At 43.5% G+C, this 27,047-nt stretch overlaps 1 long non-coding RNA gene across 1 annotated transcript in view; it reads right to left on the bottom strand.

The window, feature by feature from the left end:
* Positions 1 to 5,055: 5,055 nt before the first annotated feature.
* LOC138258611 (uncharacterized) overlaps positions 5,056 to 27,047 on the bottom strand; it is a 36,023-nt gene continuing 14,031 nt past the window's right edge. Inside the window, exons 2-3 of the long non-coding RNA XR_011198455.1 lie at positions 6,748 to 6,843; positions 5,056 to 5,581 (exon numbers count right to left, since the gene is read on the bottom strand). This is a non-coding gene — a long non-coding RNA (uncharacterized lncRNA). The remainder of the gene's footprint in view (positions 5,582 to 6,747; positions 6,844 to 27,047) is intronic.

Here is a 27,047-nt window from a genome sequence, read left to right on the forward strand (position 1 = left end):
GAGAAAGTTGATGGCCGGATGCCCTGGCTATCTCCAGTAGCAGTGGCTTGCAAACTCAGGAAAGGTCCGGATTTGCACAGATATGCGCTAACCCAACATGGCAATCCGCCGTGAGAGACATTTAACTCCCACAGTCAATGATATTGTGGCAGAACTAAGCAGTTCAAGATGTTTCTCTGAGGTAGACCTCTGGGCTGGACACCATCAGCAACTGTTGGCCCTTGAGTCGGGGCAATCACCACATTCTCCACCCATGAGTGTCCAGTGCTGCAGAGGTGTTTCAAGATACAATAAGAAGATGTTGGCAGGACTTCCAGGCGTCTCCAATGTCAGGAACAACATACTGGTGCATGCTCCTATCCTCGAGGAATACCTTGACCTTGGTGATGTGCAAATGCGAATATTTGCTGAAAACCAATTTCCAAATATTATGGTTTGCGCTACATAGTTTAACCCTTACCAGTCTTTTGCCGAATGGCTGTGGCTCATTTGCAGAACTTGTCCTTTGTGTGACGCTCGGATTTTTCACAACTGCTATAAATTCTGTCACATTACATTGATAGCAGCACCTCCACTCTTAAAATCGCTTTAGCATCACTGAGCAGCAGTGTTCTTTGGGCCAGCGTAGCATGCAGCTCATGCTGCATCACCAGAATGTAGAACTTAGAACCCTGAAGGTGGCATTGCATACTGCACCTGGCCGGTGAGAAGCCCTAGGCAGATGAGGAGAGTGGGTCCACTGACTGCCTGACTAAATAAAGAGTGCCTGTTGGTCTCCTGTATCCAAGGCTCTTATAACTTAAAAAAGGAAGGAACAGAGTTTTCAAGATTACAGGTCGTCCAAGCATTTGCTCTAAGAGTGACATTTGCTGCAAGTTGCAACTTTTTCCTCCCCAGCCATCTGCCAATGTACTCATCCATTGATGTAGTGAAGATAAAGGGTCTCAGGTCAGCTAATGAGAATATTCAGTTCCTCTAGGTGCTGGCGCAGTCAGCAGGCAATATCCTCTTTCTGGTCCTGCCCTTGTCCGGCTCCTTATCTTGCACATGAAGTATTAGGCAAAACAAAGTTTCAGTCCCCTGCTCAGATGTACTTTGTACTGCAACCTCCTCCCAACTGGTCACAATACATCACCTAGTATGAACTGTACAGCCACTGTGCACCCTTTATCGATCTGTCTGCAACGCCAACCCTGAACATCTCTGGAGTGTTGAGACATCTCTGAACTTCATTAGAATCAGCCCTAATTCCCCTTTCTTATTCATTTGCTTACTCCTTGCTATTTTACTTTCTGGCTTTTTATGTTCTTAAAGCCTGCCTTCCGTCTTTCCTTCTTTCCCCCCTCTTCTATCCCCCTTTCCTTTCCCTACTGCTTTCCCCCTCCTTCCTGGCATCTTTCATTTTCTCCAAACTAGTAGGCTATTCTCTAAATACTATAAACTCAATATAATTTCCAAACTTTCACATTATATTTATTTGTGGTGTTTTCAGTAATTTAAATAATGTAAATAATGTATTATAACGGACAATTCCTCAAATACCAATCATCTTGGGTAGAGATGGTTTCGGTAGGATACTCTTTTTGAAATATCAATTTGGTTCTACAGTTGGATGATGATTGGGCTAATGTCCCGAGCAAAGTTAGTAGTTTGGGTAATGGTGGGTTCTTCTCCCTGGTATGGAAAAAAAGTCAGTCTGATGTGTTATGTTAGGTAGACTTGTCTGGCATAATTAATCACCTGTGAGGGTATCCAGGCACGGCAGCAGGCCATCAGACCCCACAGAATTGTTCAAAGAGCCAGATTCTTCAACATGTCGCCGAAATCAAGAAGTGACACGGAGGTCCTGATATGCTGAGGAAGGGCATTCCAGGTCTTTGGTGCGAATCACATGAAGTTGTGAGCTTATTCTCTTCCATGGCCCAGTGACTGCATCCTGAGGTTCCATATTTAAATTTTGGCTGAGACAACGCATGCACTGTTTACGAAATATTTTGTTTACAAAAAAAAACTTAAAATAGGCTTAGATTCTGGTTATTACTTTCCATTACCCATTAATTACCATTGGTTGACTTCGAGGCCGCTCTTGTTGCCTTGCCTCTTATTGGTCAGCACCTCCCGCTTGCCTCCTGCTTCATCCTGGGGCTTTCAGCTTCTCCCTGTTGTGCATCATGGATAACGTGCACCTTTCTGTCTGCAGCTAGAGACCTTTCACGGCTGATAGCTCGACTTCATTATTTTGTAATTTTTAACTTGTTAGCACTGTCTGGGCTTTAGTAGCACCTCAGCAGTACCAGTTTAACACTCAAATATGGCAATAAGTAAAAGAAAGGTGGCCAGTCAACCTTTGCAAAGTGCCTTCCACTGCGCAGCAGCACGTGTCAATGCATTTCTAGTAACTCATGAAACATTAGAAGGTAGAAACAACATTTTCTGGTTAAAATCTGAAGATTATGCAGCAGAATATGGTTTATGTGGCAAATCTGTACTTATGTGAAAAATGCCACGGCCGCACAATCGCATAATTCCATGTGTACTAGGGAGGTCTGCTAAAAATTACAGCAACATATTTTGAATTGTTTTGAGGCTGAGGCATTAGACTACAGTCATACTTTTCTTTGGGACACCTGCCACTTGAAACATATTTTAGGCGCAATTACAGCTCTTTTTTTAACTTTCAAAGGTTTGGCTAAGATAACTGGTAGTGTTGGGTTGGCTCCTAGCTTAACCTCTTGGAAAAGAATGGATCTGGGTGTCTTCCACATACAGCTGAATGTGCAGGTGGTGCTGGTGGACGTTGGCGCTGAAGAGTAACTGTGATAAAGATGACCCCTGGAGTACTTCAATTAAGACCCTATACCTCAAGGATTCAACATGCGTGTTGGGCGACTGTGATTACAATGAAATGACCCAACTGTACCAAGAGACTGACATTCCCATTCGCTCCCTCAGTTTTTTTGGTAGGACGCCTTGGTCAACCCTGATTCTTAGTTGAATACTTTCTTTTGAAAACCATCCCTTGGAATGCAGCTGGTTTGAAAATGTGTATTGGCGATGTTCATGCATTTTTATAAAACCATTAGGTTCAAATATCATTTAATTCGAAATTAACCTTCCTTTTGTTAAGCTTTTTACAGTTTAAATGAGCGGATTTCCAAGTTACCTCTCGTTTCTCTCATCATCCTTAGCATTCCTGCATTTTTGTCTTTCCTACTCTTTCCTCACTCTCGCCACCAATTGTCAGGGTCGGACTTGCCTTTGCTGGGCCTGTCTGTACGGTTGATTTTCCCTGATATTAAAACAAACATTGACTGCAGCAAGTTCAAATCCATACAATCTTTTTTTCCTTGCAAAACACATATCCGTCGTGGTTTTACATGTTTTTACAAGTCGAAAACTGCACCAAAATTTGTAAACATAGCCCATTTGTTTAGCTTTCTAATTCACTAATACATTTATTTTGATGCACATGTCTATTTTCTGTGGCATTTCGACCCTGCCAGTTGATGTTACATTAACTTTACTATTTTAATGAAGGATCTACCTCACACCTCTTGTAACACCTTCTTATCATGTCAACTCATTCACACCCATAATCTTTTACCAATGATTCAATCCCTCGTCTGCTTTCTATTTTTATTTGGTCTTATTTTCGAAGTAACTCTCTTTTCTAATTATTTTTTCATGCTGTTTGTTAATAAACTATTTGAATCAAAGTTATACCAAATGATTTGAACTAGGCACTGTGCACTGTCAAGAGGTCAAGGAGATCCACAGCAGATTGCGGATTTTCATGTAGGCCAATGAGGACCCCTTCACCCTTGCTCACAAGTGGAGTTTCATCCCTCTTGTAAGGTTAAACTCTTCCTGGAATAGATTGCATTGTTGCACTTGCTCCTGTACCTGTCTTTTGGTTTCCGTTTTTATGTATTTTGCTTTCGATAAAAGAAAATGTACATCTAACTACAGTTTGTTCAGATCTTGGGACAGGCGTGAGTGTTTTTTTTCACTAGTGGTGTCATGATTGTCTTTTTCTTTCAATCTGGAAGGATACCTTTAGTAAGAGACACATTAAGACAATTCATAAAAAAGAGAGCAGTGTTTTGAGCATGAAACTGATCACAGCTCTGTAGTCATGTTACTGGTGAGTTTAGTGTTGTTCACTCTGTTTCCCCATATACTTATGTTTTTAATTGAAGAATGGAAGCCAGCAAGCCCTGTCAGCTTTATATCCATCGAAGGTGTTCAATGTTCTCACAAGCACCTGAGTAATGTGTTGCTTCATTGATTTAGTTGGTGTGATACTCTCTGTCTTCTTTACTCCTGTCTTGTACCCTCTCTCTGAATTCAGCCTCAGGCAATAATAAGGCCCTTCTTAGTTTAGCGTAATTGATCATACAGGCTTTGTCACACTTTTCAAATCACACACATTGTACCCTTGTTTTGGTCATTTGTGTAACGAGAGGTAGCTTTGCCAAGTGTCATGGTAATGTGGTGATAGAATGTATTTAGCCAGCCCTTACAGTTCATGTTGTCTCAACCTTGTCATACCTGCCAACTCACAGAGTGCCACTGTGTGCCAAACGATATTGGGGGTCTTCAAACAGTCACCTGGTGAAAAGGCGATATCACAGTTTGAGCACAGGGTGAGTTGGAAGCCCAGGCTTTTGAGTGGAGGCTCCTCAGAGTCATGGTCCTTAAAGTGTTTTATACTTATTCAGAAGCCTTTTTGTTTGGACAAAGTTAGGAGTGGTTAATGAGGTGTGCCTGACATAACGTCCCCTCTCTCTATCACTACTTACTCCTTGGCTGCTTAGGCACTGACTGATCTATAGCCACACCCTTCTCCAGACCCCGCCTCTTCCAGAGATCCCTGCCCTCTCTCACACATTGAGATTTCCTGAAGGTTGGCATATCTGCCTTAAATGCATAATATTGTAGGAGTTCTAGAAGTTGCTTGATGCACAGAGGGTTTGGATTGTTCTGAGGGATTGATAGCATTCAAGAGGCACAAAATAATCAGTGAATGGGAGGATCACAGCAGGGACAAACACACAAGACTAATTGATTTATTGTGATGTGCACGGACTAGTTTTAAAGGGTAGCCAGCCAAGTCAGCTAGCCTGTTTACTAGCTGTTTGAGTCACATGGCTTCCTTGTTCTCTAAAATTCCAGTTGCCCATTAGTTCTTAGGCATGATCACATATATGATGAAATGTCTTGTTGGAAGAATTTTCCATGCCGTAGTATGAAGGCCTTGTGCCATCTTCAGAATATAATCCAAGAAGGAAAATAGCATCAAAGTGCACAAATGATATCTACTGTGATGATGTTGGTGTTTGGATCAACTATGCGTCACAAGTCAATGCACTTTAATTAGTTTTATTGCCAATCAGAAAATGGTATCTTCATATGGCTCTCCACAGCTACTCAGCTTCTGTCTCCTATTTTGATTGTTTTATTTAGCCAGTGGGAGTATTAGATTAGAGGGGGGATTAGAGAAGAAACAGAGACTCTGGATTCCACCACCCGGACTCATCACTTCTGCTGGACAGTGATTTCTGCAGGATGTAATGGATATCTAAAGACAAAGAGATATGTTTAGTAACTTGCAACAAAGTAGCTGTACTTCACTGTAATAGTGAATTGATATAAGTTATCATGACCTCTGTATAACCAACTATCGGTATTTTCATGTCATGTGGAACTTGTAATTCCTGAAAGCAAGCATACAGAATCGAGTACTATATATATATATATATATATATATATATATATATATATATATATATATATATACTGACACTCGTGCAAACGGGTGGGCGAAAAAGCACCCTGGGCTTCTCTAGTAGTAGAAAAGGGCTTTATAAATACCAATACAATACAATATTTCATGAAGGTAACCAGAGTAGTATAGAAATTAAAGGCTAGAATAAAAATTAAAGCATACTGGTCCATATAATTGAATTGCCATAACTCATGGATTTATGAGTCTTAAGCTGTTTTAATGCATTCAATTATTTGGTGGCGCACTGTATCATGCATGCTAGGTGCCTCAAGGTCCTGGAAGGACAGTAGACATGAATTATGTAATTGGATGGGAGGTGTTAGGGTTTGGTTATAAATGTTATGATGCAATGCGCAGAGAGTGTGATAATATGTTAAAGAAGAAAGACATCTGTTATGGAGCTCTGTGAGAGGCATGTCATTTGCATGGGACTGGAGAAGATGCCACAACTGGCAATGAGTAGGGGATAAGTGCCCTGAAGAAAGGAAGCTGTTCTCCCTGAAAGTTTGTGAAAGTACAGCAAACTGCTTGTGCATGCCATGTATGCCCCAAAATCGATGCAAAGCGGTCTGCAACTGGTGTATATGGAGTCAAAGCCCCATTCCAGCCCACATAGGCCATCAAAGAAATTGAAAGCCCTGCAGAGGAGCACATTCAAAAACACTGCCAAAACCCATTTGTAAAGCTAAAAGAAGAAATACTTATCTGCGCCAGAACCATTATCAGTATGAAGCAAATGTTAGTCAGTGACAATGAGGTACGGAAACAGAAACGTACTTACTGGCACCAGCGAGAAAGGTGCTAAACTACATCAAAATCATACATGATGGCCAGGCCCCAAGCAAAGAGGGTTGTGTGGAGAGATTACCAGTCCTGCTGTACGAGTCAAACGCTGCCTGAAAAGCACGTTGCTCTCAATGGTGACCGAAAGAAGCGCAAAGAATGACACAGCTACATACCTGAAGACACCACCTTTTTTTTATACTGCGAAGAAGCAGAACATTGGTGCCATGTGGACTGTATGGATCTACACGTTTGATGACTTCATAGATGCACTAGGAGAAGAAGACAATGAGAAAATCATTAAATATTTTAAAAACCTTGCTGGTGAGGGAGTGAAAGAAGTGCTAGAGAAAGACTCAAAAGCTGATGTAGTATCATACCAAAAGACAAAAAAAGTGTTGGATGCCAATTTCAATCCAATGCCGAATGCTGACTACAAAAGGTACATTTTCTACCAAGCACGACAACAAGCTGGTGAAACGATGGATGAATTTGTTTAAAAACTTGATACACTTCTCAAGCACAGTAAGTTGTGTGACTTTAATGATGAAGAACCCATGTCATTTATGGCTGCCTTTCAGATTCCATCAGAAGATGCATGTTGAGAGAACCACTCAGTTTGGGGGAAAATGCTAATGGCTGCAAGTGCAGAGGAACGAGCAGATCAACAAGCTGCTGTGATGGAAGCAGGAACATATCATAACGAATCTGCATTGATTATGAAAATCAAGCAAAAGCGGAAAACAGATATGTGCAAGTTCAAGTTTCCGAAGAAGAAAAAGTTATGCTTCTGATGTGGGTTAATTTCCTCATGAAAGTAAATGTCAAGCCATAGGACAGGCGTGCAAAGACTATGGGAAAGAAAACCACTTCATAACAGTCTGCAAAGTGAAACAGACACTTAATGCATTACACCGAGAAGAGAAAATGGCCACCAGTACGTTCCAGAAGCATTCTAGCCACGCCCACAAGGCCAAAAAGCAATATCAACTATGGCAAGTAGAAACCAAGCACAGTCGATCATCGTCAAGTTAATCATATAAAGGCTCTTCAACATCATTGTCAAGCACTAGTGAAGAAGACAAATATGCACTAATTATATCGACTAAGGAATTACATTCACATGTAAGGTTAGCTGTTTGCAAAGAAGATCAAAAGTCAAAAGAAAGTCACAAGACAAAGCAACACAATTCTTTTGGACATTGTCCTAAAATCACACTAAAAGTGAATGGCTGCCCTGTAACCTTCATTATAGACAGTGGTGTGTCGATTAACATCATGACAGTAGAATAGGTCAAGAGCTTGTCTCCTGACTGTTAAACATGAAGATATACACGTGGGCTGCTTCTCAACCATTAGAAAGAAAGTCAAGGGTCATTTACAGCAACTTTGTGACACCAAACTGCATCCGTGCAAGTGCCAATCCATGTCTTTCTAAGTACTTCATTTTGTACTTAGCTTTGGCACTGCTGCTGACATGGGACTGATATCTTTCAACTACAACATCCATGCTCAGGCTGAAATTGTACGTCAGCTCCTATCATTGTTTTATGGCCTAGGAAAACTCATGCAGATTCAAGTGCAACTTCATATTAATGAAGGCATTTCACCTGTTGCCCAATGACACTGCAGAGTTGCTTTTCAATTACAAGCAGCTGTTGAGAAAGAACTAGAAATACCATTGAAACATGACATCATCAAATGCTCCACCGGTCCAACGCCGCAGTTTTTGCCCATAGAAGTGGTGCTAAAAACAGACAGGGGAGGTGCGGTGCACATTTGTGTTGATATGCCCCAGGCCAACAAATCAATAGATAGAAAAAGACATCCTGGTCCCCACATAGCAGGCATGATCATGCAGCTGAACAGAGGTAAAATGTTCTCCCGTCTTGACCTGACCAAAGGACTTCATCAACTCGAACTGAAAGAGAACTGCAGGTACATTACTATTTCGACTCATATTAGTTTGTTCAGGAACGAAAGACTGTGTTTTGCGTTATCCTCAGCTGTAGAGACATTTCAGGATGTTATGTGATGAATTATTCAACTGTTACAAATGCTTTCAATTACAGTGATGACATACTGATATTGGGGACAACACAAAACAATCATGACAAGGCTCTTACGCAAGTGTGTCAATTACTTGCTGATGCGGGTCTCACAAAACTAAACTTAAATTCTTTATGCTCATATTCTCTGATGGGGGGATGGCTCCTGACCCGGATTAGGTGCAACCAATGACATGTACCTGTCCCCCGCAAGATGGAACCATGCTATGATCCTTCTTAGGCATGGGCAGTTACTGCTGAAGCTACATTTGTGATTTAGCTACAGCGAGTGCTCCATTGAGAGACTTAATAAAACAGAATGTCCCATTTCAGTGGTCTCCTGAATGTGATCACAGTTTCAACTAAATAAAACATGTGATTGAGAATGCAACTGAAATAGCCAACTTTGACCCGAAGTTACATTCTGAGATCGCAGTAGATACAAGCCATGTGGGGTTGGGGTAATCCTTACTCAGCACAATGGCCATCCAAATGCCCAGAGACACATTGTGGTCTATGTCAGTAGAAGCCAGTCTGAAACAGGACATGCCTACTCTTAGCAGGAGAAGGAGAGTCTGACTGTAGTGTGGACCTGCAAATATTTTCATGTGTTTCTATAAGGAAAACATTTCAATATCATCATCGACCACTAGGTGATGCTCACTGTATTTGGAAACCCAAAAGCTAAGATGTCCCCTCGCATTGAGAGGTGGGGGTTATGACTACAAGAGTATGATTATGTGATTGTACACAGGCAGGGGATGGACAAAAACCCAGCAGACTACATGTTACGAGTGCTATTACATCACTAAAGTTCAACATTCAGAGCGGCTGAAGAGTATCTCTGTTTCATTGTGAGGTCCAGTACACCAGCAGTTCTATCCACCGAACAGGTTATTGTTGCTACAAAGGCAGAAAAATATATGCTCCCCCTCAAAGGCCTCATTACAACTCGATCTTGGAAACAAGTGTTTTACCTTTTGACAGTGATGTTGAATTCTAAAAGTTCAAAAATGTACAGCATGAGTTATCTGTCACTCAAGAGGGTATCATATTGAGAGGCTTGAGAACTGTTATACTTGACAGCCTGAGGCAGCAATGCATCAAGCTAGCCCATGAAGGATATTGTGGCATTCTGTTAATCAAAAGAGTCCTAAGAGACTGAGGGGGTCATTACGACCTCGGCGGTCTTGGAAAAAGACCGCCGAGGCCGCGGGAGACAGAATACGGCGGTATTCCTGTCTCCCTATTATGACATTTCCACTGGGCCAGCGGACGGTAACAATGTTACCGTCCGCTGGCCCAGTGGAAATGTCACATCAACATTGCAGCCGGCTCGTAATCGAGCCGGCGGCAATGCTGATGTGCAGTGGGTGCAGTAGCACCTGTCGCGCATTTCACTGCCCAAAATTCGGGCAGTGAAATGCACGACGGGGCTATGCCTGGGTCCCCTGCACTGCCCATGCCAAGTGCATGGGCAGTGCAGGGGCCCCCAGGGGCACCCCAAGTCTCCTTACCGCCAGCCTTTCAATGGCGGTGTGTACCGCCACGGACAGGCTGGCGGTCAGGGACTCATAATCCCCAGGGCCTGCTGTGCTTACACCGCTACCCTGGGGATTATGACCGCCAGGCGGAATCCTGGCGGTATATTGGAGGGGCTGGCGGTATGGCTGTGGCAATTCCGCCACGGTCATAATTGCTGGCGGAACACAGCCAGCCTGTTGGCGGCGTTACCGCCAACTTACCGCCGGCCACCAGGGTCATAATGACCCCCTGAGTGTCTTTCCCTCACCTAGATGAATGAGTTGAGAAAGAGCTAAAGCATGCCATTTTTGCAACTGTTTATCCCTCAAGTGATGCAGCATCCAGTGACGATGTCTGACCTCCCTGCAAATGCCTGGGATAGAATTGCAGTTGATATATTTGGGCTCCTGGAAAATGAACATCATTTCATGGTAGTCATTGATGAATACTTGTGCTTGCCTTTGTTGGAAGACTTATCATTGACAAACCATGATAAAGTCATCGAGCAGCTTGATGGCATCTTTGCAGCCTGGGGAATCCCTGCTATTCTGAATCTGACAATGGCCCGCCTTTCAATGACAAAGAATTCAGGAGTTTCTTGATCAACTCAATGTTGAGCATCAAAAGAGTTCACCTCTCTGGCCCCAAGTCAAAGGTGTTGTTGAGCGATTTATGGGCACCCTCAAGAGAGTAATTCAGCAAGCATTGATGGCAGAAATCAATCTAAGTCAAGCACTGTGCCCAGCACTTTATGCCTATTGATTGACTCCTCACTCCACAAGTGGCAAGAGCCCTGCCACCTTGCTATTTGGGAGAGCCATCAGAACCAATCTACCACAATGGACATCAAGTCAATCGGAGAATGCTGATAAGGTTCATGTCAGGGACACTTCTCAAAAGTGCAAAATGAGAACATATGCCAATCAGCACCAAAATGCCCAGTCTTCAAGAAAGGGGACTTGGCACTGGTCAAACAGAAATGGAACCGAAAAACGGATACTCAGTTTTCCTGTCAACCCTTTGAGATTTGTGACTAGCAAAGGACACGATGACAGAGCATCGTTCTGGAAAGTCCATCACATGGGGCTCATCACACTGTAAACATCTACCTCAGTGTTCGTCAGCTCCAGAGATCGCAAGCAAGGCGACCCCACGTGAACATCCAGATCACACACCTGAGCATATGGTGTTGTTGCCCGATGAGGGTGCACCTGAACTACCTCATACCACCCGATCTGGCAAATCAGTGCAAGCGCCTCAATGCCTCATTGAGGAAATATGATGCTAATGTTGTTTGTACCTTTTATTTAACAAGGGGGGGGATGTAATAGCTTTGACATCATGCATGCTAGGGCCCTCGGGGTCCTGGGTGAACTCTAGACATAAATTATGTAATTGGAGGGGAGGTGTTAAGGTGTGGTTAAAAAAGTTATGATACAATGCACGGACAACACGATAGTATGTTAAGAATAATGATGTCTGTTACAGAGCTCCATGTGTGGTGTGTGTATTTACTTGCTCCTGATCCGGGGATGACACTAAACACGTAAGCTGGGTTGGGCAGTCATTTATTTCGTAAAGGACACATGTATGTGTGTGAGCTATTGAGTAAACAAGTGAGTGAAAAAATGTATTTTGCCTCACTTCAGATGTATTTGCCTCTAGGCATGGTTTGGCACATCCTTCCTCTGAACCCATTTGTCACTATGAGACTTAAAAATATCTTGCTGCCTGTGTATGTTCTGTTTTAAATAGCATGTATGGGAATGGAGAAAGGTCTCCATGCATAGCTCTGGAGATTGTGCACCTCTGATTCAAGATCACCCTAGAAAGATGTAGAGTTTGAAATGCTCCTTGGCACTCTTGACAATAGTGGGTGTGTGTTGAGGCCTTTTTGTGACATGAGTGAGACCCAAAGGGGCACTCCATGTACACAATCCCATAAACAAGTATCACTACTATCACCATGTCGGGCTGTTGAGGACTGAAAGTGGTAGCAGGATACAGATTTTAGTAAGCATTACAGTCCGCCATGACACGGAATGACACAGGGACCTTACTCGAAGTAGTCTTCTTTCTACTTCTTGAGCGGAAAACTATTTACGTACACACTGTGTACGTTTTCTCAATACAGTTGGTGAGGACACTGGAAGCCGACTGAATATTTGTTATCAGAAGGTAATGACTCACAAAGTATTTGATTGTTTGTTATATTTAGGGAACGCCTGGGCATATCTTTTAGACGCTTTTACACTTCGGCTGGATGATGACGGAATACTTGCTAACAGGAGGTAATGACCCATATGGTATTTGACTGTTTGTAATACTTAGGGAACGTTTGGGCATATCCCTTAGACGTTTTTACACCTTGGACGGACCTTAATTTTCACACGGTCGTGCTGTTTCCATATCTTAAAAGCACAATCGTGCTACAATAGGATATTGCTGGAAAATTGAGCGCCACATATGTTTGTGTATACACTTAAGGCACGTCTAGGTACATTTAAAACACCTTGCTACTATGGTCGGACTGCATATGAGGACATGGTCACATATCTAAATAGCACAGAAGTATTTATTAGTTACTGTCAACCACCTATTCTTAATCTTGTTCCCTTCTCCTAACCTTTTTAGTTTTTTACCTTTATAGATGTAGTACCTATCATGGTCCTGTAAACTTCTACTTCTGTTTTATACTCTTGAAAACTTTTGGAACTTATTTTCCTTGGTGACGCGTAAGAGGAGACAGTTTTTTGGATTACTTGAAATTATTGAAGTCAACATTATACACCAGGCATAGGTACTTACTTAGGACTACTAGATCCTTTTAGTATGTAATTTTAAACTGGATATTCAGTGGAAGCATAACATACTCAATGATGCAATCCTTACGTTTCAGCTATCTCATATATGACTGACCTGCTTTGTATATGAACTCATCATTTCCTACGTTCCTGGTAGGTTGATAGGATGTGCATCTTTGACTCTGACTAAACTCTTTTTGATAAATCAGCATGGTTACAGGGTCTGTCTATACACTGCATGTGCTATTTTCTGTATCTACACGCATTTACTGAACTGCTTTGAAGGTTAGAGTGCATTACCTATGGTTTCGGTTTAACAGGGTTGGATTCTAATCATCTCCGCCAGTAGAGTGTGTGGCACATTTTCTTTTACGCACGATGCAGACATCCCTCTACTTACACCAGTTTTTGTCTGTCGGATAATGCCATGTCTTTGTGTTTTAAACTCTTCCAAATAAGAGTATATGTCCATTATTATGTTTTACAGCCTTGAAAAAATCACTTTGTGACGAAACACGTGTTGGCTGTCAATGAATGAATTAACTATGAAAGACTATTACTGTGGGCTGTGAATGAACGAAGAAGTTACAAAGCACTATTGCTGACGGGAATAAAACTACAAGTTTGCAACAAAGAAGATCATTGTTTTCTTTAAGGACTGGTTTCAAATCTTTATAACTTGGCAAGCAATCATCTATATCTTATGTGCTTACATCGGAATGCTGAGGTCCTAATTGAATGCTTAGGAATAGTGTTGGAGGTACCCTTGCCAGAGGAGATGCTGCTGCATGGCAGGGAGAGTCCAGTTAGTTAACGCAATGCAGTCGAAGTGATAGTTGGAGAGACCTGCATCACTGTGATGTGGGTGAGGCTCATTGTCCTGGGCATGTTACAAGCACGGTTGACTGTACGGCTACTTGGTGAGAATTCAAAGAAAGATAACCTAGTGCCATAAAGCATCTGTGCGCTGGAAGATGCTGACAGCCGTTGTGTTTGAAACACATGAGAAAGACTTACAGCCACTTGGTAGGGACTGCACCTCAACATAAGCATTACTTTTGCGACCTGTGATGGGTACCTAGCTTGTTCGGATGGTGGTTTGAGTTGGGCCTGGTAAAGAAATCCAAGACCCAAGATGACCAGGACCACCAGTAAATGATCACGACACAGCCTTCTCTTTACCGGCGCTGATGCTACTGACCTGATCAGCAGATGCAGGCACCCCAGGCACAGGAGTGCAAGCATGTCAGCGGGACTGGGGCAGAGACAACACTCGGTGGGCCAATCTGGATGCACACCATCGGAGAGATGATGCCCCGACTGACAGAGACATCCGCAGGGAAGCCCTGCATCCAGATAGCCACAGGATCTTTGCTCGAACTGATAAGTACATTGATATTGAACGCAGACAGGAAGTGGCAGAACATAAATAAACTACTGGGGCTAACGAGTGACTGCAAAGTGAAATTGTGCTACAGGTGGTACCTATAGCGCCCAAGAACGTTCCCACCACAAGTTAATGGCCAATGCACTTTTACCTCCAGAGACTGTCCCATCGAAAAACTATGGGTACAGTTCCCATCAGTACCCTAAAAGTTGATCTCCGTGAATTATCCATTGTTTTCTAAGTTCTGTGAACAACAATAAATAACTTTTGTTTTCGTAAACCAGAGGACCGGCTGAACAATAACTTAGAAACTTCTATTAGATACTTGTTGAATGCAGAGTCTTTATCACCACACTACGTCCCAGAGTTATCCTTGGACTGCTCGACCTTACTTCACTGAGTCGAGTGCTTAGGCAGTGCATAATTTGAGCTGGTGGCTTCCGGTAGGGGGCACTGGCACTTATTTTTTAGGGCCGGCACTTATTTTCTGCATTTGGCATTTACTGCGAGCAAAAGGCGCATATGGGAAAGATGGGGCAAGAGAAAGACTGAATAGCGTCACAAAGGGAGATAGCAGACAGCTGAAAGAGTGAGTTTAAGGGGCAGGGAGTGGCTTTAAATAGATTAATGAAGCCCGTAATGACGTTAGTATTACGCTGCTTTAGTATTCTGTGCTCGCAAACTGAATTGCAGCAGATGCGTGTTTCAGAGGAGAATTTAGGGCATCCATGCGTTTTTATTTACAAATTATGCACTGGGGGTGTAATTATGGTCAATTTGCTACTACCCCCAGTTGGGTTAAGCCCTGGATATCAAGCGGTAAATGGATCTGATTCACATAAACTAAACCTAGTAACCCCCTGATCCTGGACTCCTCAACAATTTACGCAAAAATACAATATATGTTTCAGTGAGAGAGGTAAAAGCAGGAAAGGTGTGATTCAGAGACCTTCCAATGAAAGTAAACCTAGTGTAAAATACAGCATGCACAGGTCCTCTTTCTGAGTTGTGTGGGGTGGTAATGACAGATGCTGACAGATGCTTTTGCAGAAGTAGCACTTTGCAAAGCTACAAGTTTCACCGGATACAGCAACACGCAAAGTACAACCACATTTTTCCACCTCCTGAGTGCTGAAAGAAGGTGTAATTTGTGTGACCAAAAGGCTAGAAATAGGATGCTGAAATGGGCCAGGTATTTTGGGACTAACATGCAGGCCAAAACTCATGATGGACAGGACCTCGGATGATGACAGCTGCTGCAGTCGGTAACACAGTGCTCAACATTACCAATTCATGCTTATATCCACCTTGAAAGGAGGGCCACAGTGTGTACGTTGTGTGCCGATTCACTCAAAAACTGATTGAGCTGCTGTCGTGGATCCTGATATCTAACTCCTTATAGAAACCTATGTAACACCCTTATGTTGAATTTTTTAAAAATTAATTAACAGACAACCTCCCATTTTTTTTCTTAGATGCATGGACAGTGTAACTGTGCTTTATTACCAATTGCTATATAGGTCCTTTCTGCATTTCAAGCGGCCGCAGGCCGCAGCTTGAGGCACTGAGCCTCCCATGTTTCCCCACAATTTCAAAATCAGCATTTTCGCTATAATCATCAACTCATGAATAAACATTAGAGATGATTAACACGATTTCTTTTCAGGTTTGGCACAGTACAATAATCTTTTCACCTTGCTCCATATCTCGGTTCAATACTTTGGGCTCACAGTCAAATATCGACTGTTAATATCAGCACAATTTCAGGTATCTTCGCTGCAAACAAGTCGGGAAACCATCGCCCTGACAATTTCCATATAAATCTGAATATTTGATATCAAATGCAGCCACCTGCTTAGTATAATGTGTGTATGTGTGTGTGAGAGAGAGAAAGAGAGAGTGTAAGTGTGTGTGTGTCTGTGTGTGTGGGTGCCTCACAAATAGAAATATTAGTTGGGTGAAAATTGGTTCCCTGTGGGACCCTTTTTCCTTTTGAGCTCGCCACCCAACATCAATCTCTACCTCAGTGGAATCCATGTAGGCCATATGTATGGAGTGCCTATGAGATGAGCCTGGTTTTCTTGGTACTGCCGAGCTATACAGTTCTCTTTTCTATACCGAGGCAGCCATCTTAGACTAATGTATTCGAATGGCCTAATATAAAACAAAAAGAAGAAAATGGCAAAGAAATGTAGTTCAGCACACTGAAAAGAAAACAAATGAGTTCTTTCACAGATGGAGATCAGAGAATTAATAATGAAATTTATAATGGGGGAGATAGGGCCTCTGAACTCCATTAATGTGCTACCAATGACCGCAGATCAAGAGAATCTTGTGCCTGCAATTAAAGCTATTGAAACAGAATCGTTGTGGCTGACCAAAAGTAGTGGTCAAGCAATACCAGATAGGAAGTGGTAAGGAGTTCAGTCCATGTGACTATGAGACCTGTAAGTAGCCCTATGTTATTTTGAATCTAATGTTATAATGCCAGGTGTCTATCTTTCCCAGAAATAGTTAATCATCCAGACCCCTTGTGCAGAGCGGGAACGTAGTGCATGTGGAGCAGGCCATGTAACTGCAGAAATATAAGTCCTACATAGCAGTTAGGGTTGTTCTTGTCAGCTCTAAGCTCCATGAGAAGAGTAATGCAAGAGGAATAGGCAGCTCGTTCTCTATGCATGCATTAGCTACGGGGGTTTTAAAGTCAGTCCCTCCAGAGTCCAGCACAAAGCATGACCTGCAGAAGTAAACTTGCTTCTGGTCGATTCATACTCAAAGTAAGCACAAAGATTAGAAGTAAATACCATCTGATTCTAGATACAAGCAGAAAGTGTAATTTAAAAAAAAGTTTTCACTATCTTTAACAGGGAAAACCAGGGACGGCTCCTTTGCAATCGCAAAGGAGCATCGCCCCACCTGCTAAGAGCCAGCAGCTGAAAAATAAAACAATATTTTATTTTATTTTATTTTTCAGCTGCTGGCTCAGCTGAGCCAGCGTGTGAAGGGAGGAGCATGGCTGGTCAATGGGAGGGGGGAGGAGGGAGAGTGGAGTCAGTGCACTAAGTACGAATGTTAATTTGGCTGGCCGTCTTAGGCTGACATGCGCACTTAGGTTTCTCTAACCCAGTTGTGTTAAAGAGCTGGGTTGGAGAAACAGCACAGACTCCAACGCAGTGTCTGAGCAGCAGACCAAGTCGCTCAGACCAATCCTGGCACTGCTCTCATGCTCTGATGTAGCAAAAGAACAGGGCCAATATTGTGTGGGGAGCCTGTGCTGATGTCCCAGGGAATGTTGAGACACCCTCAGAAGAGGACCGCAAGGCAGCTGGCGGCATCAGGAGAGGGAAGTTTTTTGTTGTTGTTACTATTATTATTTTTTATTATTATTTATTGACCTCCCACTCTGCTACCCTCCCCTCCCTGTCCAGCCCTCCCCTTGAGATTTGCAGCAGCCATCACTGGTGAAGACAACACCACTACCTGCACTGCAAGAGGTCTGTCTCTGACGAGGTAGCTAGGAGTGTATGTAGTGTACCAAGCAAGTACTGAGGTTTTAGGGTAGGCGGGGATGCCACTGGCAGCTGCTCCTGATTAGATGTACTGCTTCCCTACAGTTTACTTCAGATACCAGTGCAAGCTTTTGAAGCAGGCCAGGACGGGAGAAACTCTGTGGGGTGGGGGGGATGTGATGGAACCAAAATGGGAGGCAGGATTAGTGATAACAGGGCCTCAAGGGAGGTGAAGAATCGAGATGCACAAATAAAGGACCCTTTTGCAAACATGTAATCTTTTTATAACAGTCTGTCAGCAAGCTGGCAGAACCACAGGACAAATCAGTACGGTAGCCTGAAGGATCACCACAGAGCCCTTTCTACACAATTTTCTATGGTGCAAGACATATAGCCTCCATACGGACTAGACACTTTTGGAAAAACACTACACAATCTCAACCCAAACAAAAAAAGAATGGCCAGAAAGGCAAGAGCTACATGTAAACAAACTGATACAGAGAGATCCCCATTTCAAGTGGCCTGGTAACTATGGTATGACATGCGGTAATACAGCACAAAGTGCTACCATACCCGGGCGGTATTAAGACACCACTACCATTACAAATCTGCTTTGTGCCTAGAATGGGAAATAGCATGCACAATGCGGTAATACCCAACCTTTTTTCCTGATGAGTCATCCTCTGTCCAGGCATATATTCCACCTGCTTGCAGGAGGCAAATGTGTACCCAGAAATCCCAGGGCCACCTGTAATCTGGTTTTGACCAATAACAGGCGTTTTGGTGCACCTGGGTTACCAGCCCAGCAATGGGCCCCATACTGAGAAACCAGCCTGCCACTTTTTCTGTACTTGGTATTTTCTTTCACCTCTAAACACTTGTATTGGTGTTTTTATTGCATGCTATCAATGTGTTGTATGGAATATGTTTGAATGCAGTCTGAAAAAGTATTTTGTTATAAAAACAATAAACTGTGACTCACAGAGCAGACCTACAATGGGATTCCCCTGCACATTGAATGGAGACGAGTTCAGCTCCCCGGTGCAAAACAAGAAGCACTATATACCTTAGCAAAGAAGTTTCTAGTATTGATCACATGACTAAGGGCCTGATTTAGAGTATGGTGGATAGGTTACTCTTTCACAAAAGTGAGGGATATCTCGTCCTCTGTACTGCAAGTGCCATTAGATATAATGCACTTGTAACATGGCGGACTGGATTTTGAGGGAGTAACTGTCTACATCGTAAATCAGGCCCCACGTTCTCTCTAGGAATAGAAACACGTGCACAGATGGGCTCTTGAGACAGCATGTACAGAGCAAGCTGTGTTTTTGAGAATCACACCTTGTGGGCCATGGTGCATCTCATCTCGCCTCAGACACAGGCACTTCCGGTGGGCAGAGTTAGCATGAGCACAAAACATGGCTGTTAAGTGTTACCATAGCCAAGGGTTATGCAATTCACTTTCTGCTTATTTTGGCCCCTGCTATCAAGCCATTCTTTTCTCGTATGAAATATCATGTCAATTATGGTTATAGGGATACATAACCATGGCTGGTTCAATAAACTGGAAAAGATAATTTTTTGTGCTTTGATCTTTACTCCATTGTCTGATATTAATTATTTTTGTGTACCACTTTCTTATAAATACAGTTAGCAAGTGTTGAATCACATTCTTGACATTAAGTATTGTAATGATCAGTTCTAGCCATGTGGTGAAGTAACTCGACAACAATATGAAGTGCTTAGGGTGTGTGCCTAAAGTGTTGAAGTCTCTCATGATGTCACTGGCCAGCTGGGCTCACGAATCGCTGTGTTTTGTGAGCTAACATTCTTGTCACTAGTTTCAGATGTATGTATGTATATATGTCCGTATATACGTATGTATGTGTTATTTGGGTAGTGCAAACAAAGGCGACCTTCATGCCAATATTCAGAAGTCTGGCCATTGAGTTCAAGACTCTTTGCCCACATTTCAACTAAAGGCGTTCCTCCAAAAACATTTGCTGATATCCTCTTTTGATGATTTTGAATCCAATTTACAAATTGGAATTACCTGACTAAGGGCATCCATGAATGACAAAATATTTGATGGGCAGCCGTACAGAGAGGGGCGTTGGGAAATGGTGGATAGGATGATATGCAGAAAAAACCTCAGTACTAAGGTTGTTAAGCTTTTGCTCTCAGATTCTAGGAAATGGACGGGGATATGAAAAGGTCTGGCAGATTCTAAAATATGAAGTCAAAGTTGTGGCTATCTTCCTGGGCAGAGAGGGACTGCTGTTATGCCCAATTGTGTGGGGACCGTGTGTTCAAACTTATCATCAGACCTTGAGCCTACTGGTTAGAGTGGGTATCATCCCAAATATTCCACTGCCCATGTCATGCTTATAGAAGGGTAGCATGTGTTTTGGCAAGGTGCAAGACAACAGTGAGGAATGGCACTCACACATTATTTGAAGAGTCAATTTGAGACCAATTTCTTGAATGAAAAGGCAAGTATTTCCCAATATTATTATCTCCTCTGACTTCACAGCAAATGTCAGTGCACAAGTTGTCATTGCAGGAGATATTGGTTCCCCACTTCACAATGGCCACCTTCAGTGAAAGAAGAAAAGACATAGGAGGTAGTCAGTTGTGGAGGTAGTCCTTTCTCAATTGCAATATTGCTGCTCCTCAATTCCACTGAATGACTCCAAGATGGCGACTCCCTTTATATAGTGAAACAATGGTTGGGTATTCTTCTTTCTATTACTGCTGAAGCACTGATACGAATAATGAACATTGCCATAGTACTTTAAGATGGCCACATGTCTGTGAGGAGAGAAACTTATGTGAGTTAGTCCTTTTTCTATTAATGTTAAGCCGAAGGACCATTGCCGGAATTATTTTCTATAGAGGTGTTTCAAACCAAAACGAAATTCATCTGCGAGAGAATTAAGTAGCAGTATTAAGAGTATCAAGGTCCAGGTAGGAGGACAGCTGTGCAGGAAGCATTATGGGGGCCACTTATAGCAGTGCAGCCTATGGAGTGAAGACGGATAGGCTCAAAAAGATGCAGTTCTGGATAGCGTTGAGTCCTTGCTTAGAACTCTTCAGTCTGATTAACTTAGATGGTTCAAGGAGGTATCATAGAGACCATACAAGCACTAAAGTAGCATTTGCTCAAATCCATCATGAGTATGAAAATATTCCTTCTATTTGAGCCAGAGGTGCTGGCATGGAGCCACTGGTGCATGAGTGCAAGTAAGCTAGAGTAGGGAAGCTGCAAGACAATTTAACCTGTTGTCTGAGAGAGACGCAAGGGTCATGGGTTAACATTATGGGAGGATTGATGCTCAGGTCAGAGAGCCAGAGGTTAGAATCAGAGTGTAGAGAGCTGGGTTCTGGCTTCAGAACCCCCACCCCGACTTTTTGCCTGGTTTTTAGATGCAACTTCAACTGAAGTGCACTGGGTTCCCTGTAACTAGGTGTCAGTGTTCCTCCTCTAAAACAAGACACCTGGTCAGTTCATCCCCGGGTAACCAGGCCCTTCAGCCCCCTGTAAGTCCATAGTAAATGGTATCCATGGTACCTAGGGCATGAGTACTGAAGAGGGCAACTTAGAGTTGCAGCAGATCTTGGGCCACTCTGAGGGACCCAGCACTAACCTTATGCAGACTGCCAAAATTGAAAACACTACATGGCACACACTTGTGTACCATGTCCCCTGAAACACTGCTTGCAGTATCTGTATGTCACCCCTACATAGGCCTTCTGACCTAAGGCAGGGTGCATTATATTTAGACCTGGGGGTAGAACTCTGCTCCGCCGGCGGAGTTTGCTAAAGTCGGGCAATCATGGTATGCAGAGTAGTGCAGAGTTCTGAATTCCACAATCCGGCACGGAGAGGAGTTCATTCGTTCGTGCACAGAATGTTGAGTTTTGGCACTCTCTCACAAGTGAGAACATACAAGCCTTTGTATTCAATCTCGCTGTTTCCGGTTGCGGGCGGAACACTTTGGCCCTCATTACGACCTTGGCGTGCGGCTGAAGCCGCCTGCCAAGATCGGACCGCCGGGCGGCCGCCAATGTGGCCGCACCCCCGCCGCGGCCATGTGGAGATCCCCGCTGGGCCGGCGGGCGAAAACCTAGTTTCCGCCCGCCGGCCCAGTGGGGATCTCGGCCGCAACACAGGAGCCGGCTCCAGATGGAGCCGGCGGTGTTGCAGCCGTGCGACGGGTGCAGTTGCACACGTCGTGCTTTTCACTGTCTGCCATGCAGACAGTGAAAAGCTGCACGGGGCCCTGTCAGGGGCCCCTGCACTGCCCATGCCAGAGCCAAGGGGCCCCACGACACTTGGCCCCTTGGCAGGGGCCAGTGCCAGTGCCAAGGGGCCCCACGACTCCCCTTACCGTCAGCCTTCTCCTGGCGGTTCAAACCGCCAGGAAAAGGCTGGCGGTAGGGGGACTCGTAATCCCCTGGGCAGCGCTGCTAGCTGCGCTGCCCTGGCGGATTACTACCGCCAGGGCCATTGTGGTGGGAAACCGCAGGGGTCGTAATGACCTGGGAAGCACCGCCAACCTGTTGGCGGTGCTTCCGTCATTACAGCCCTGGCGGTCTTGTACCACCAGGGTTGTAATGACCCCCTTTGTGTTTACTTGTGCTGCTGCTGGCTGTGACGACAGCCAAAACAGCGCCGCTCACAAGTGCGAATACACCTGGAGTAGATTTTCTACTCCAGATACATCTAAATCTAGTCAAAAAGTATTTTCTGAGTGAATTTTCTTCTCCAATGGACCCTTCAAGGTGTTTTTTAGATTGAGAAGTTTTTTTTAAAAAAACACGAAGCAAGTGCCTCAAAGACTCCAACTTCCTGTTCCTGTCCAACAGGGTACTCCCACAGCTTTGTCCATCTCCTGGTCACTTTTCACTTGTATTTTGAGGTGGAATGATCACTCTTTTTGTCTCCCGGATATACCTTTTGAGTTAAGGACCTTGTTTTTGTGAAATCACACAAGTAAGTTCCAAAACTGTTGAATACAGGAGTTGTTTGTTTGCTTTGGCATGCACCAATATTCCTTTGTACTTTAATTTGATCTTAAAAATGTATAGTAGTGGGTGGCCTGGAGTTTAAGTATGGGCCTAATTATTTATTTTGCATTCCAATGAATTTTCATCTTTTGTAAAGGAAAATCATTGCACAACTCAGTATCTGTCTTTTTCCACATGTATGTGAAATTTGCAGTATTATTTTACTATGTGGCCTAGATTTCCAAAGAGTCATCTAGCCAGGAAGCCCAGTACTTGTAGTCATCAATCCAAAAACATAAATATTTCAGTGGTATATGTGTTTAAAGCTTCATTGAGGACAGGGATGGTATTGGATTAAATGAAACATGTTGGCTATTTTTTGCATTTAATTTGTTTTGCATAAGGTGTATATGTTGTGCTGTAATATTTGATGGCATAGGAGGATGTGTGTACTGTTGTTAATTTTTATAGCTCAGTTAGTGTTCATCTTTTGCATTGCTGAATTAATGTTAGTGTTTTCTTCAATGTTACAGACATGCCTCCCTATGGCCACTAAGCATGTGTGTGTGTTTTGTCCTCGTCCACCATTTATCTTTGTTTTCCATGTTGTGTGGCTAGGGGCCATTTTGTGTAGTCTATGTCCATAGGCTTGCATGTGTTCTTTGTTCTCCATGCCTCCTTGTTCAGAGTTTTGTTGTTTGACCATGTGGCTGGCGGCCATTTTGTGCATGCAGCCAGTGTGTCCTTGCCATAGGCCTACATACAAGCTTAATTAATTATTGATCAGTTCTTTATTTTAATTTTATTTTTTAATTTTAATTTTTTATTTTAATGTTTTATTCTATTATTTTTTACCTTCGTTTTTTTATTTCATTTTTTTATTTTAATTTTAATTTTTTTAAATTTCTAGTCTTTTTATTTTTATTTAGTGTTTTAAAATTTTAGATTTTTATTTTTTGTTTACATTTTTTATTTCATTTGATTTACTTCTGCAATTTGCTTTGATCCATCGATACACCCACATCCATTCCTCCATCCATCCATCCATCTACCAAAGGGGCACAGCGACACTACAGCATTCGGTTTCTTTAGGTGTATTATAATTCCATTTCCTCATGGACATCTTGCCTGTGGCGCACTGGAGACAAATCGGCATCATAATTCATTTTAAAAAAATGATCATTGCATTTCTCCTGGACCAAAATGAAATTTTATGGTTTGGTGGTGGGGTTTGACTTTACAATGTTTGATTACATTTGTACTTATTTATTACATAAATAACCAATCGCAAATGCCACATTTCACTAACTACATGTTTTTCTTGCTTGGTTGCTTTCAGGTGAACAAGAGAAAAGACCTCACATTACCCGCAGTACTGCGGAAGAGAAGGCATAAAAGTTACTTTGGTCCTCCAAACTCTTCCGCTCCTGAATGTTAGGGCCTTTGCCAACTTAGAACTTACGATGGCCCCAAAGAAAGTGGTCAATGAGAAGAAGAAACTTTCCACCAGTGGCGTGCCAGCCGCAACCTTTTTCGGGAGACATGTGCCTTCCACACCGGCCTCCGGGGAGGAGCCTGGTAGCAGCACTCTCACATCAACGGGCTACCTAGGGCCTACCTTAGGGGTTATCTATATGTAATAAAAGGGAAGTTTAAGGTTTGGCAAGTAGTTTTAAATGTCAAGTCAAAGTGGCAGTGGAATTGCAGACACAGGCTTTGCAATGGCAGACATGAGACATGGTATAGAAGGATACTTATGTAGGTGGCACAACCAGTGCTGCAGTCCCACTAATAGCATTTAATTTACAGGCCCTGGGAACATCTAGTGCACTTTGCTAGTGATTTACAGGTAAATTAAATATGCCAATTGGGTAGGGGCCAATGTTACCATGTTTGGGGAAGCAAGCACAAGCACGTTAGCACTGGCCAGTAGTGTTTAAGTGCACAGAGTCCTAAAACCAGCAAAAACGAGTGGGGGACCACCAGCACATGGGCGCCACAGTACCCAGAGTCTTAGGCTCACTGTAGAGTAGACCATTCTCACTGTAGATTAGGTGATTCCTAGAGGCTTCACCTACTGCATGGGCTGAGGCCTTTCACCTCAGGCCCTCAAGAGTGGGACACTCTCTATGTGCTTTGCAGAATTCTTCCCTGGTGGGTCCCTCCTCAACTTGCCAGCCAGCAAGCTGCGGTAGGTCACTTATAGTGGGAATGCCCTCCCTGGTTGGCTCAGGGGGTCTCCTCCTCAGGGACTCATCAACCTCCACCGTGGCAATTTCAGGGACCGGTTTTCCCCACCCCTTGTCTCTCTCCATGGCAGCTTTCTGGGCCATTGTTCCAGGCTCCAGACACCCTTGACTCCCTTATCGGGCAGCCATGGAGTGTGCGGTCATAAAGATCCATTCAGGCAATAACATCATCTCCAAGTGAGACCTGAGCTCTACCTCCCTCCAGGTATTGTGCTCCAGGTACTGCCTAACAGCCAATCTAGAGGCGTGGCAGGCCTCACAGCAACTTTCAGTGTATTAGAGACCGCCCCTAACTCAAAGGGAACCAGAGCCACCAGTAAATGGCTCTCATGATTGTCAATGACTATGTCTTTGTGGATTGTGGTTGGTAGGACCTGCTTTCCTGATTCCCGCTGACACTTGACAGTTGTCATGCTGGCTCCTGTGTCATGCAGAGCCTCTACCTGTTGCTCATTAATGGTGACCCACTGCCTATACTTTAAGATACTGGCAAACATGCGGGCTTTTGGCACCATATCTTTATCCCCCAGGGAATCTAGGTTTATCTCTGTCTGTTCCCCAAAACTACCTGCGACTATCTCCTTGCCAATTACTACACTGGCCAACCCTGGTATCTGTCCACCAGCAGGAGGGTGTGCCCTCTTGGGATATTTGGAATCTCCCTTAGATTGACTATACGTGGAGCACTCTGTACACTGGAATACAAATATCCCTGTCTTATGGTCAAAGAACCCTTTCTTTTTAGGATCAGACTGGGACTGGTTACCACTACTCCCTTGGGAATTTGTTTTTTGGGGGGGGCTTTAGAGAACTCCTTATTTTTAAGTTTTTCTCCCCCCTCTTTCTTCTGGTGGGAACACTGACCACCTTTATGGGTGCCCACCTAACCCCCATCCCAGATACCTTTTTGGACACTCTGGTGCTAGCCCAGACCTCCACCTCATCAGCATGCTTCCTGGGATCAGGCAGCTTATTGTCAACTAGGTTCTGGCACAACTCTGTAAAACAGATACTGAACATGTGCTCTTTCAAAACTAAATTGTACAACCCAACATAATCATTGAATTTGTTACCCTGCACGCAGCCATTCAGTGCCTTACTGGAGTGATCAATTAAATCTACCCAGGATTGGTTGGGGAGCTTCTGGCTGTCCCTGAATATTTGGCAATACTTCTCAGGGGTCAGTCCAAATTTGGCAATCAAAATGGCGTTCATGGGGTTGTACTTAGTCTGGTCCTCAACCTCTAATGCTAGAAGTGTGTCCCTCCCAAGCGCTGGCATGTGTTTCCGCAGACCTGCACCCCCTAATGCTCTTCAGGAACCCTGTGCAGCTGCAGTGCAACTTCATAAGTATAAAAACACTTATTAATGTAATCTCCCACCACATAACTGGACATTATGTCCTTGGGTATATGAACCTTCTTGTCTCTATCAGGTACTGTATGTATGCTGCCACCATCACTGCTGGAATCTGCCTTCATGACCTTGAGTTCCAGCTCTTTTAGACTCAGTTCATGAGCCAGAACTACTTTCTTTTCTTTCAGCTTCCCTTTGCTAGATGCCCCGCTTGTGCTTGGTCCCCCCAACTACGTACGGACCCTCAAAAGGATAAGAAGTTCGATAAACTATCCATTTTGTTAGTCAATTGTCGCTCGCTAGGGGCCCATATAATGGACATTCACTTTTGGTGGAACAAATAAAACCCCTGGCCCTGTTTCTTACAGAAACCTGGTTAAATGAAAGTTCTGCCCCAGACATTGCAATGGCTCTTCCTACTGGCTATAAACTTAGCAGAATTGACAGACCGAATCGAGGGGGTGGCATCGCAGTTGTCTATAGAGACACATGTAGGATGACAACAGCTCCTACACTGATTAAAGGATGTGAGAGCATGTCTTTTTCTATCAGTATTAAGCCCCACTACACACTCTCTGGTGTCTTG

The sequence above is a fragment of the Pleurodeles waltl genome, chromosome 9, assembly GCF_031143425.1.
Source record: "Pleurodeles waltl isolate 20211129_DDA chromosome 9, aPleWal1.hap1.20221129, whole genome shotgun sequence".
Taxonomy (NCBI): Eukaryota; Metazoa; Chordata; class Amphibia; order Caudata; family Salamandridae; genus Pleurodeles; species Pleurodeles waltl.